Below are 12,497 nucleotides of genomic sequence, written 5' to 3' on the forward strand. Positions count from 1 at the left end.
AGTGTGATTCCTCCTGTTTTGATTTTATTTCTGAGTAATGACTTGGCTATTTGAGTTTTTTTCTGATTCCATATAAAACGAAGTATTGTTTTTTCAAGATCTTTAAAGTAGGACAGTGGAGCTTTAATAGGGAGTGAGTTGTAATTGTATATTGCTTTGGGTAGTATGGACATTTTAATAATGTTGCTTCTTGGGTGGTGCCCGTGGCTCAAAGGAGTAGGGCGCCAGCTCCATATACCAGTGGTGGTAGGTTCCAACCCAGCCTCAGCCAAAAACTGCAAAAAAAAAAAAATAATAATAATAATAATGTTGCTTCTTCCCAGCCATGAGCATGTTATGTTTTTCCATTTGTTAACATTTTCAGCTATTTCTTTTCTTAGAGTTTCATAGTTCTCTGTATAGAGATCTTTCACGTCTTTTGTTAGGTAAATTCCCAAATATTTCATCTTCTTTGGCACTACTGTGAATGGGATAGAGTCCTTAACTGCTTTTTCAACTTGACTGTTGTTGTTGTAGATAAAGGCTACCGATTTATGGATGTTAATTTTGTAACCTGAGACGCTGCTGTATTACTTGATCACGTCTAGGAGTTTTGTAGTAGAGTCCCTAGTGTTTTCCAGATACACAATCATATCATCTGCCAAGAGAGAAAGTTTGATCTCTTCTGACCCTATATGGATACCCTTGATCGCCTTTTCTTCCCTAATTGTGGTGGCTAAAACTTCCATTACAATGTTGAAAAGCAATGGAGACAATGGGCAGCCTTGCCTGGTTCCTGATCTGAGCAGAAATGATTCCAATTTAACTCCATTCAATATGATATTGGCTGTGGGTTTGCTGTAGATGGCCTCTATCGGTTTAAGAAAAGTCCCTTCTAGACCAATTTTCTTGAGTGTTCTGATCATGAAGGGATGCTGGATATTATTAAAAGTTTTTTCTGTATCGATTTAGAGAATCATATGGTCTTTGTTTTTTAATTTTTTTATGTGCTGAATTACATACATAGATTTACGTATATTGAACCTGCCTTGAGATCCTGGGAAAAAACCAACTTGGTCATGGTGTATAATTTGTTTGATGTGTTGGTGGATTCTGTTGTCAGGATCTTGTTGAATATTTTTGCATCTATATTCATTAGTGATATTGGTCTATAATTTTCTTTTCTTTTTGGGTCTTTTCCTGGTTTGGGGATCAGGGTGATGTTTGCTTCATAGAACGTGTTGGGTAGTTTTCCTTCTTTTTCTACCTTTTGTAACAGGTTGAGTAATATAGGTACTAATTCCTCTTTAAAGGTTTGGTAGAATTCTGACGTGAAACCATCTGGTCCCGGGCTTTTCTTTTTCGGGAGTTTTTGTATGCTTGATGCTATTTCTGAACTTGATATGGGCCTGTTCAGTATTTCCACTTGATTCTGGCTAAGTCTTGGAAGGTGATGTGCTTCCAAGTATCGGTCAATGTCCTTCAGATTTTCATATTTCTGAGAATAAAGTTTCTTGTAATATTCATTAAGGATTTTTTTGATTTCTGACGAATCTGTTGTTATTTTGTCTTTGTTTCTGATTGATATTAGAGATTTTACTCTTTTTTTCTGATTAGGTTGTCTAAAGGTTTATCTATTTTGTTCACCTTTTCTAAAAACCAGCTTTTTGATTTATTGATCTGTCGTATTATTCTTTTGTTTTCAATTTCATTTAATTCTGTTCTAATTTTGGTTATTTCTGTTCTTCTACAGGGTTTGGGGTTGGAATGTTCTTCCTCTTCCAGTTGCTTGAGATGACCCATTAAGTTGTTAACTTCCTCTTTCCGTTTTCTTGAGGAAGGCTTGCAGTGCTATAAATTTCCCTCTTAGAACTGCCTTTGCGGTGTCCCAGAGGTTCTGATAATTTGTGTCTTCATTGTCGTTTTGTTCTAAAAAATTGGCAATTTCTTTCTTAATTTCATCTCTGACTCAGCTATCATTCAGCATAAGGTTATTTAACTTCCATGTTTTTGTATGAGTATGCAGATTCCTGTTGTTACTCAGTTCAAGTTTTATTCCATGATGGTCTGAGAAGATGCAAGGAATAATTTCTATTCCTTTAAATTTACTGAGGTAGATTTGTGACCTAAAATGTGGTCAATTTTGGAGTAAGTTCCATGGGCTGATGAGAAGTATGTGTATTCAGTTCTGTTGGTATGAAATGTTCTGTAGATGTCTGCTAAATCTAAATATTGGATGGTTAGGTTTAAATCTAAGATTTCTTTGCTCAGCTTCTTGCTGGAGGATCGATCCAACACTGCCAAAGGAGTGTTGAAATCTCCGACGATTATGGAGCTGGAGTAAATCAAGTTACTCATGTCTGTTAGAGTTTCTCTTATGAATTGAGGTGCATTCTGGTTGGGTGCATAGATATTAATAATTGAGATCTCATCATATTGAGTATTACCCTTAATAAATATGAAGTGACCATTTTTGTCCTTCCGTACTTTTGTTGGCTTAAAGGCTACTGTATCTACAAATAAAATCGCAACACCTGCTTTTTTCTGATTACCATTTGCCTGAAATATGTATGACCATCCTTTCACCCTGAATCTGTATTTGTATTTTAAGATGTGACTCTTGTATGCAACAAATATCTGTCTTGAGTTTTTGTATCCAGTCAGCTAACCTATGCCTCTTTAGAGGACAGTTTAAGTCATTCACATTAATGGAGAGTATTGATAAGTCTGGTCGAATTTTGGGTATTGAGTTTTTCAAAGGTCCAGTGGACATTTTTAATCCTTTCGCTAGTGTGGAAGTTGGAGTTTGATCCGAAGTTTCTGAGTGAGTTTACTTTTGTGGTATAGGATTGGTCATTGTGGAGGATAGGTCTGAGAATATCCTGAAGAGCTGGTTTACTTATGGCAAATTTTTTCAACATATGAATGTCGTTGAAGTATTTAATTTCTCCATCATAAATGAAACTCAGTTTAGCTGGATACAAGATCCTGGGTTGAAAGTTATTTTGCTTTAGGAGGTTAAATGTCGATGACCACTCTCTTCTGGCTTGAAAAGTTTCAGCAGAGACATCTGCAGTTCTAATATTCTTTCCTTTGTACGTAATGGTTTTCTTTCACCTGGCTGCTTTGAGAATCTTCTCTTTCATATTAACTTTAGTGAAGGTAATCATGATACGCGTGGGGGATGACTTATTGGAGTTGAATCGTGCTGGGGTTCTGAAGCTGTCTGCTATCTGAATTTCAGATTCTCTAGGCATTTCTGGAAAATTTTCTTTCATAATTTCATGCAGAAGGGCCTCTGTGTCCTTCTAGGCCACTTCATCATTCTCAGAAATCCCAATTATTCGTATATTGCTTTTCTTCGAATTATACCAGAGTTCTCTGAGTCAGTAATCCGTTTTTGCTCTCCATTTTTCTTCCTTTTTGAGAGATTGGGAGCGTTCAAAGACTTTATCTTCAATGTCAGAAATCCTCTCTTCTGCTTGCTCCATTCTGTTGCTGAGGGATTCTACTGTATTTTTCATATCTTTGAGGGCTGTAAATTCTTGCTTCAGTGTGTCTAAGTCTTTGGTTGTTTTGTCTTTAAATTCTTGAGACAACTTTTGAATTTCTCCTCGAATTCCTAATTCCATTTTATTAATCTTGTCTGCAATCCAAATTCTTAATTCGATTTCTGACATCTCAGCCAGTTGTTTATGAATGGGATCTTCAATTAAATCTGCCGTATCTTTTCTTAGGGGGGTTGATCTATTCTGGTTATTCATGTTACCAGAGTTTTTTCACTGATTCTGCCCCATTGTTATTTTACGCCATTTGATTTTTCCCCTGGGGCTTTATTGAGGGCCCGTAGTACAATGTTTTGGCCTGAGAAACTTGGGCCCTGTCTTGTGTGTTGGGACGAAGTGGTTCTGTCTTGTTTTCAGCTGGTTTCTGTTTGATCATATTGTAACATTTACTCTGGCTTGAAGTCTCAGCTGTGTGGAAAAACCAGCAATTAAGTCACCCCGCCCTCCCACCTCTGGCACCAATTGGGAAAGAAAAATCAAACCTTCCTACAACCGCATACCCAGGGCACTGCCTGAAAAGTCCTCAGTCTATTAGTTCAGTTCAAAAGGTCCAAATCGATTGTCTCAATTGGCACCTGTCTCGGGTGGGAGAGTTCAAGAGATCTCTGGGAACTGGATCAGAGGGGTCTGGTTATTACTCTGATATGGCTTACTCCAGTGCTGCGTGGAGTCAGGAGGAGCCACTTAGCAAATAGATTTGTCTGGGAAGGTTGATGTCTCCTTCCCCACTTTGCCCCTCTGTCGGACCCAGTCACTGGTATCTCTGCAGATGGCTAACCCAGTTGCCTGTAGTGAACAGGTACTCCAGGGGTTTACACCTGCCTGAATTGCAAGGAAATCTGCCAGGCACCTGCAGGCTGCTGCTATCTAGCAGGAGGAGGTTGGGCCTGACATCTTTGAGTGATTGATGCAGGTGGTGTGGGGGAGGTGTTCACACAGGCTTAGCCCTGTCCCTGAATGATGTTGCTAACAGAACAGAACAGAACAGACAACTTTGCGTTATTCTGTCTCTGTTTCTGCTAAAATCGCCTGCAGAAGACGGGCTGTTCTGAGTTCAAATGACTTTGCTGCTGGAGGTTTGTGTCCAATTACCTCTCTTGAGTTGGCCCTGCCCTGGAAGCTTCCTGGGTTTGTGAGCAGCATCAGGCAAATCCTTTGGCATCAACCAAATTCTCCCTTTGGTTGCCCAGGGAGACAGGGGGTGTAGCTTCAGAATATCCAGAAGTGAGCCATTTTGCTGTTAAAGAAAAAACGGCTGTTTTGCCTCCAGGAACTGCTGCTGTGGTGTGGGCACCCAGCCAACCTTTTTCTCCTCTGTCTCATGCCCCAGAGTCAGCACTGTCCGGCCGCAGTTTATGCTCTGTCCACACCCCTCGAGAGATCTCCCAAGGATCCGAACTCTTGGGGGAAAGGCCCCTAGACCCTGCGTGAGAGTGGAGGGGAGTGCTGGGAGCTCAGTGGGGAAGCTAGAGTTTTATTCAGTTTTATGCCTGGCCATATTGTTGCCTGGGGAGGGCTCCTGCACTGCGCCACAGTGAAGTGCCGCCAAGGCTTGACTCCCCCTCAGCAGAGTTCCCTGTCCTTGCTTGCATGTCTCAGAGTCAGTGCTGACCATTTGCAGCTCGGGGACTGTCCACTCCCCTTGAGAAATCACCCAAGAATCCGAACTCCTGGGGGACAGGCCTCCAGACCTCAGTGTGAGTGGAAGGAAAGTGTTGGGGGTTCAGGTTTGCCGGCAAAGGATATTTAAAGTTTTATACAGTTTTATGCCTGGCAGGGGAACACCATGGCACCCTAGTAGGGGAGGTAGGTCCAGTTTTTAGAAGGTCTCTCCCGTGGAGTGTAGTGGGAGGGCCTTTAATTTCTGCCCGTTTGTTTAATTGTGGAGCTCTTGAGCCAGTCTCATGGGGGAGGGGGACTCCTGTCCCCTTGGTGATGGATTTTGTACCTTTTGTTTGCATCCTTGTGATCACAGCTTGCCTCAGCGGTGTTGCTGTGCGTTCTTCAACCTTCTCTCTTGGTGCAGCTCAAATCCACCAGGATACTTACTAAATTTTTGTCTCTTAACTCCCCTTCTGGATGGGAGCCTCTGTGGAAATCTGGCTTGTCTCTCCCTCTCTTTCTTTTTTCTTGATGAAGGCTTTCAACACTGTAAATTTCCTTGTTAGGACTGCCTTTGCAGTATCCCACAGGTTTTTATATTTTGTATCTCAATTATCTTATTAAAAAAATTTGGTGATTTCCTTCATAATCTCATCTTTGACTCAGCTATCATTCAGCCTAAAGTTATTTAGTTTCCATGACTTTATTTGAACAGGAAGATTCTTGTTGAGTTCAACTTTTATTCCATGATGGTTCAAGAAGATACAAGGAATAATTTCTATTTTTTTAAATATGCTGAGGTTAGACTTGTGTCCTAAGATATGATCAAATTTGGAGTATGAGCTATAGGCTGATGAGATGAATACATATTCAGTTTTACTGGAATGAAATTTCTATAGATGTCTATTAAGTTCATTTGTTGTAGGGTCAAGGTTAAGTCCAATATTTATTTGTTTAGTTTTTTCGTGGAGGATCTTGCCAAAACGGTGTTAAAATCTCCAACTATTATAGTGCTTGAAGATATCAAATTTTTCATGTCTCTTAGGGTTTCCTTTATAAATCGAGGTGCATTCTGGTAGGGTGCATAAAAGTATAATTAAAATCTCTTGGAAATTGGCACAGAAAGGACATTTCTTAAACTGATAGAGGCCATCTACAGCAAACAACAGCAAAATCATATTGCATTGCATAAAATTGAAAACATTTCCACTCAGATCAGGAATGAGCTAAGGATGCCCACTGTCTCCACTGCTATTAAACAAAGTAATGGAAGTCTTAGCCATCGCAATAAGCAAGAGAAGATGATCAAGCGTAACCAAATAGAGTTAGAGGAGATTGAACTGTAACTCTTTGCAGATAGATATGATCCTCACCTGGAAAATCCCAGGGACTCAACTAAAAATCTCTTAGAAGGAATCAAGGAATACAGGATTGTCTCAGGGTACAAAAACAATACTTACAAATCAGTAGCTTTTATATATGCCAACAATGGTCAAACTGAAAATATAGTCAAGACTCTATTTTTTTTTTTTTTTTTTACAGAAGTGCCAAAGAAGATGAAATATATGGGTATTTACCTAACAAATGATGTGAAACTTCTCTATAAAGAAAAGTATGAAAATCTGAGAAAAGAAATAGCAGAAGATGTTAACAAAGGGAAAAACATACCATTCTCATGGCTTGGAAGAACCAACATTGTTAAAATGTCCATACTACCCAAAGCAATCTACAGATTTAATGCAATCCCTATTAAAGCACCATTGTTATACTTTAAAAAATTTGAAAGAATAGTGCTTTGTTCTATAGGGAATCAGAAAAAAAACTCTAATAGCCAATACATTACTGAGAAATAGAAACAAATCAGGAGGCATCACACTACCAGACCTTAGGCTATACTATAAATCTATAATGATCTAAACAGCCTGGTACTTGCACAAGGACAGAGATGTAGATGTATGGAACAGAATAGAGAACGAAGAGTTGAACCAAGTTACTTATCATTTGAACTTTGATGAGCCTATATAATATATTCAATGAGGGGAAGACTCTCTATTTAACAAATGGTGCTGGGTGAATTGGCTGGAGACTTGTAGAAGACTGAAATTGGATCCACAACTTTCTCCTCTAACAAAATTGACTGTCACTGGTTAAAGGACTTAAACTTAAGACATGAAACTATAAAAATTATTGGTGGGAGTGCAGGAGAAACACTTGAAAAAATTGGCCTAGGAGAATACTTTTAGGAGAACCCCCTGAGAAATTGAAGCAACATCAAAAATACATTACTGGGATCTGATCAAATTAAAAGGCTTCTGCACTACCAAGCGTACAGTAAGAAAATCAAGTAGAAAACCCTCAGAATGGAAGAGGATTTTTGCAGGTTATGTTTCTGACAAAGGTCTAATAACCAGATTCCACAGGGAGCACAAACTTATTAATAAGAAAAGAACAAGTGATTCCATTTCATTGTGGACTAGAGATATGAACAGAAGCTTCTCTGAAGAACACAGGCACCTAGTCTACAGACACATGAAAAAATGCTCATCATCTTTAATCATCAGAGAAATGCAAACCAAAACCACTTTGAGATATCATCTAACTCCAGTAAGAGTAGCCCACCTCACAAAATCCCCAACCTGCAGATGTTGGCAGGAATGTGGAGAAAAGGGGACACTTCTGCACTGCTGGTGGGAATGTAAGCTAGTTCATTCCTTTTGTAAAGAAGTTTGGAGAACAGTCAGGGATTTAAATGTAGACCTGACATTTGATCCTGCAATTCCACTAATAGGTGTATATCCAAAAAACCAATAATCACTTGGCAACAAAAATATTTGCACCAGATTTTTCATTGCAGCTCAATTCATAATTGCCAAATCATGGAAGAAGTCCAAGTGCCCATCAACCCATGAATGGATTAATAAATTATGGTATATGAATACCATGGAATACTATACACCATTAAATAAAGATGGAGACTTTACCTCTTTTATGTTTACTTGGATGGAGCTGGAAAATATTCTTTAGTAAAGTATCTCAGGAAAGGAAAAAATATCCAATGTACTCAGTACTAGTATAAAACCAATTTATAATCACACTTTCCTATGAGACATGAATCACAACTATAGCCCAGGATAAAGGAGGGAATGGGAGGGGAATGGAAAGGAAGGGAGGTGGTTTGATAGAGAGGAGGTTAATGGTGGGACCAAACCCGTGGAGCATATTTCAAGGGTACAAGTCAAATCTATCAAGTATTGAACATAAATATCTTAACACTGTGATTAATTAAATGAGGTGAAAGCTATGTTAATTAGTAGGATGTAAGCACTCCGACTAGTACAAATAATCAACACATTGAATCCCACAACAGCATAAATGTATTCATGATCTATGTATACATGACTTAATGGAAAAATAAAAATAAGACAAAGGTATCATTAAAATAATTTGATACTCACAAGAATAGAAAAGCAAGTATCCAGTCAGTCAATACTAACATGAAGCCAGTGGACAATCTAATACATGCCTACATAAGAGAAAAATTCAGTTCAATTCAACCTTGAGGGAGGTGAAGGGTGGGATTTCTGTGCTTCCACTTAATGGACATAGTGTAAGGGTATATGACAGATCTGGGTGTGGGACACAACTACAAGAGGGACTCTATCTAAAAAATGCAAACATTGTAACCTAGCTGTTTGTACCCTGACATTAATCTAAAATTAAAAAAAAAAAAAAACCTTTATATCCAGGTTAAAAAAAAAGTATGTGAAAGTATGAAAGTATAAAAATACTAGAAGAGAGTTCAGGGAAAACTATTGAAGAAATAGGCTTGGGAGAATATTTTATGAGGAGGACCACCCAGGCAATTGAAGCAACATAAAAAGTACATTACTGGAATCTGATCAAACTAAAAAGCTTTTGAACAGCCAAGAACACAGTAAGTAAAGCAAACAGAGAACCTTCTGGGAGGTTAGATTTTTGGGAAAGCACTTCATAATTTTCTTGACAACTGAAGGGAGCCAGGCCTCAAACTAGGGGGCCACTGGTGAAGCACAGCTGGGACAGAAGCACAGATTTGGTGAGCAGAGTGTAAGCCCTATGGCGGGCCCACCCATGGGGGAGTGCAACCAGGACAGAGGCACAAACTTCGTGAGATTAAATGCTGCAGTGTCCTTGGCAAGGTGAAACTGGGACAGAGGCACAGCCTTTGTCAGCTCAAAATACACCCAGAGGCAGGACCAGCCTGAGGGGGAAAGCGTCTGGGATAGAGATGTAGTCTCCAGCAGAGTACAGGCTGTGGAGGTACCTGACATAACTATAGTCCAGAAAGTAGAAGGGAAGAGTAGAGAGAAAAGAGGGGTTGTGGGAGGTAGGTGGAGGGAAGGTGTGTGGGGGAACCTCACCTAATGTGCATGATGAAATGGTACAGTTCAAGACTCTAAAGAAAAGAGTATAATTGTTATGTTGTGATTTTTGGTCTTCTGGGTATATGCCCAGCAGAGGAATCACAGGATTGAATGGCAGATCTATTTTTATATCTCTGAGTTTTCTCCATATCTCTTTCCAAAAGGAATGTATTAATTTGCATTCCCACCAGCAGTGCAGAAGTGTTCCCTTTTCTCCACATCCACGCCAACATCTCTGGTCTTGAGATTTTGTGATATAGGCTAGTCTCACTGAAGTTAGATGATATCTCAAAGTAGTTTGCATTTCTCTGATGATTAAAGATGATGAGCATTTTTTCATATGTCTGAAGGCCATGTGCCTGTCTTCTTCAGAGAAGTTTTTCTTCAAATCCCTTGCCCAGCCTGTGATGGGATCCCTTGTTTTTTTTCTTGCTGATGCATTTGAGTTCTCTGTGGATTCTGGTTATTAAACCTTTGTCAGAGATATAACCTGCAAATATCTTCTCCCATTCTGAGGGCTGTTCGCTTGCTTTACTTACTGTGTTCTTGGCTGTGCAGAAGCTTTTTAGTTTGATCAAGTCCCAGTAGTGTATTTTTGAAGCTGCTTCAATTGCCCGGGGGGTCCTCCTCATAAAATACTCGCCCAGACGTACCGGAATGTCTATTGCAGCCCAATTCATAATTGCTAAGTCATGGAAAAAGCCCAAGTGCCCATGGATCCACGAATGGATTAATAAATTGTGGTATATGTAAACCATGGAATATTATGCAGCCTTAAAGAAAGATGGAGACTTTACCTCTTTCATGTTTACATGGATGGAGCTGGAACATATTCTTCTTAGTAAAATATCTGAAGAATGGAAGAAAAAGTACCCAATGTACTCAGCCCTACTATGAAACTAATTTGGGGCTTTCACATGAAAGCTATAACCCAGTTACAACCTAACAATAGGGGGAAGTGGGAAAGGGAGGGGAGGGATGGGGATGGTGGGTAGAGGGAGGGGGATTGGTGGGATGATACCTGTGGTGCATCTTACAGGGGTATTTGTGAAACTTGGTAAATGTAGAATGTAAATGTCTTGGCACAGTAACTGAGATAATGCCAGGAAGGCTATGGTAACCATTGTGATGAAAATGTGTCAAATGGTCTATGAATTGAGTGTATGATGCCCCTTGATCATATCAATGTACACAGCTATGATTTAATAAAAAAAAGAAAAGAGTATAATTGTGATGGATGTATTACTTAGTTGAATATAAGCATTTCACATTGTATATCAAATCAGTACACTGAAACCCATAAAGGCATCAATGTACACAGTTCTGATTTAATATAAATAAATAATTAATGTATCTCTTCATGTTGAGTGTTTCCCCTGACAAATATGAAGTGGCCATGCTTATCATTCCTTACTTTTGTTGGTTTAAAACCTATTGTATCTGCAAATAAAATTGCAACCCCTGCTTTTTTCTGATTTCCATTTGCCTGTATTATAGATGTCCGTCCCTTCACTCTGAGTCTTTTTTTTTTTGTCCTTTAAGGTAAGACAAGACTCTTGTATGCAAAAGATATCTGGTCTGAGTTTTTATATTCAGTCAGCCAACATGTGCCTCTTTAGAGGACATTTTAAGCCTTTCACATTAATTGAGACAATTGATAAGCATGGTAATGTTTTTGGTGTCATGTTTTTCAAATGTCTAGTGGATATTTTTAATCCTTTCCCTATCGTGGAAATGAGGTTTTGCTCAGAAGTTTCTGGGTGAATTTACTTTGGCCGTGGACCATTGTGCTGATCATTATGGAGGATGAGTCTGAGATTATCCTGGAGGGCTGGTTTAGTTATGGCAAATTTCTTCAACATGTGTATGTCAGTAAAGTATTTTATTTCTCCATCACAGATGAAGCTCAGTTTAGGTGGATACAGGATCCTGGGCTGGAAGTTGTTTTGCTTTAGGAGATTAAAGATTGGTGCCCATCCTTTTCTGGCTTGACAGGTTTTGGCTGAGAGATCTGCAGTCATTCCAATATTTATCACTTTGTAGGTAATGCTTTTCTTACATCTGGCTGTTTGTAGAATTTTCTTCTACATATTAACTTTGGCAAAATTAATCACAATGTGTCTAGTAGATGCCTTATTTGTATTGAGTTTTTCTGGGGTTCTGAAGCTGATTTCCAAATACTATCTGACTTTCAGTATCCCTTACAATGATTGGGAAATTCTCCATAATATCTTGGAGTAGAGCATCTGTGCCTTTAGGGCCATACTCTTCTCCTTCAGGAATTTCTATGAGATGAATATTTCATGTTTTGGAGTGATTGTACAACTCTCTCAGGGAATTATCAGTTTTTATTTTTCATTTCTCTGCCTCTTTGAGCTCTTGGGATCATTCAAAAGCCTTGTCTACAATTTCAGAGATCCTTTCTTTTTCCTGGTCAAATCTATTACTGAGGAATTCTCCTGTACTTTGAAGCTCATCGAGTAACTTTTTCATTTTCTAGAGCTCTGATGTCTCTTTTCTCATTATGTCCATAACCTTGGTAGTTTTGCCTTTGAATTTTTTAGTTTCTTGAGACAACTTTGCACAACTCTTTCGATTTCTATGTCCATCTTTTCCTCCATTCTATTCATATTATTTCCCATCCATATTCTCAATTCTTTTTCTGCCATTTCTGCCATTTCTGAATGGCATCTTCTGACCTATCACCTTTGCCATTCCTTGGGGGAGTTAATCGACTCTGATTATTCTGGCAACTCTGTTGCCAGAGTTCTTCCTCTGGTTCTGCCCCAAGATTATTTTCTGCAGTTTGGGTATTCAGAATGGTAGGATGTGATGGGTTGGGAGTTCAGGAATTGCAGTTGACTGTCCCTTTACCAGAGAGCTGGTACTAGTGATTGTGGCTTTTCCCCTGTAGATTTACAAAGGTCCCTTTTACACCTGCAGCTAG

This window comes from Nycticebus coucang, chromosome X (genome assembly GCF_027406575.1).
Source record: "Nycticebus coucang isolate mNycCou1 chromosome X, mNycCou1.pri, whole genome shotgun sequence".
NCBI classification, from domain to species: domain Eukaryota; kingdom Metazoa; phylum Chordata; class Mammalia; order Primates; family Lorisidae; genus Nycticebus; species Nycticebus coucang.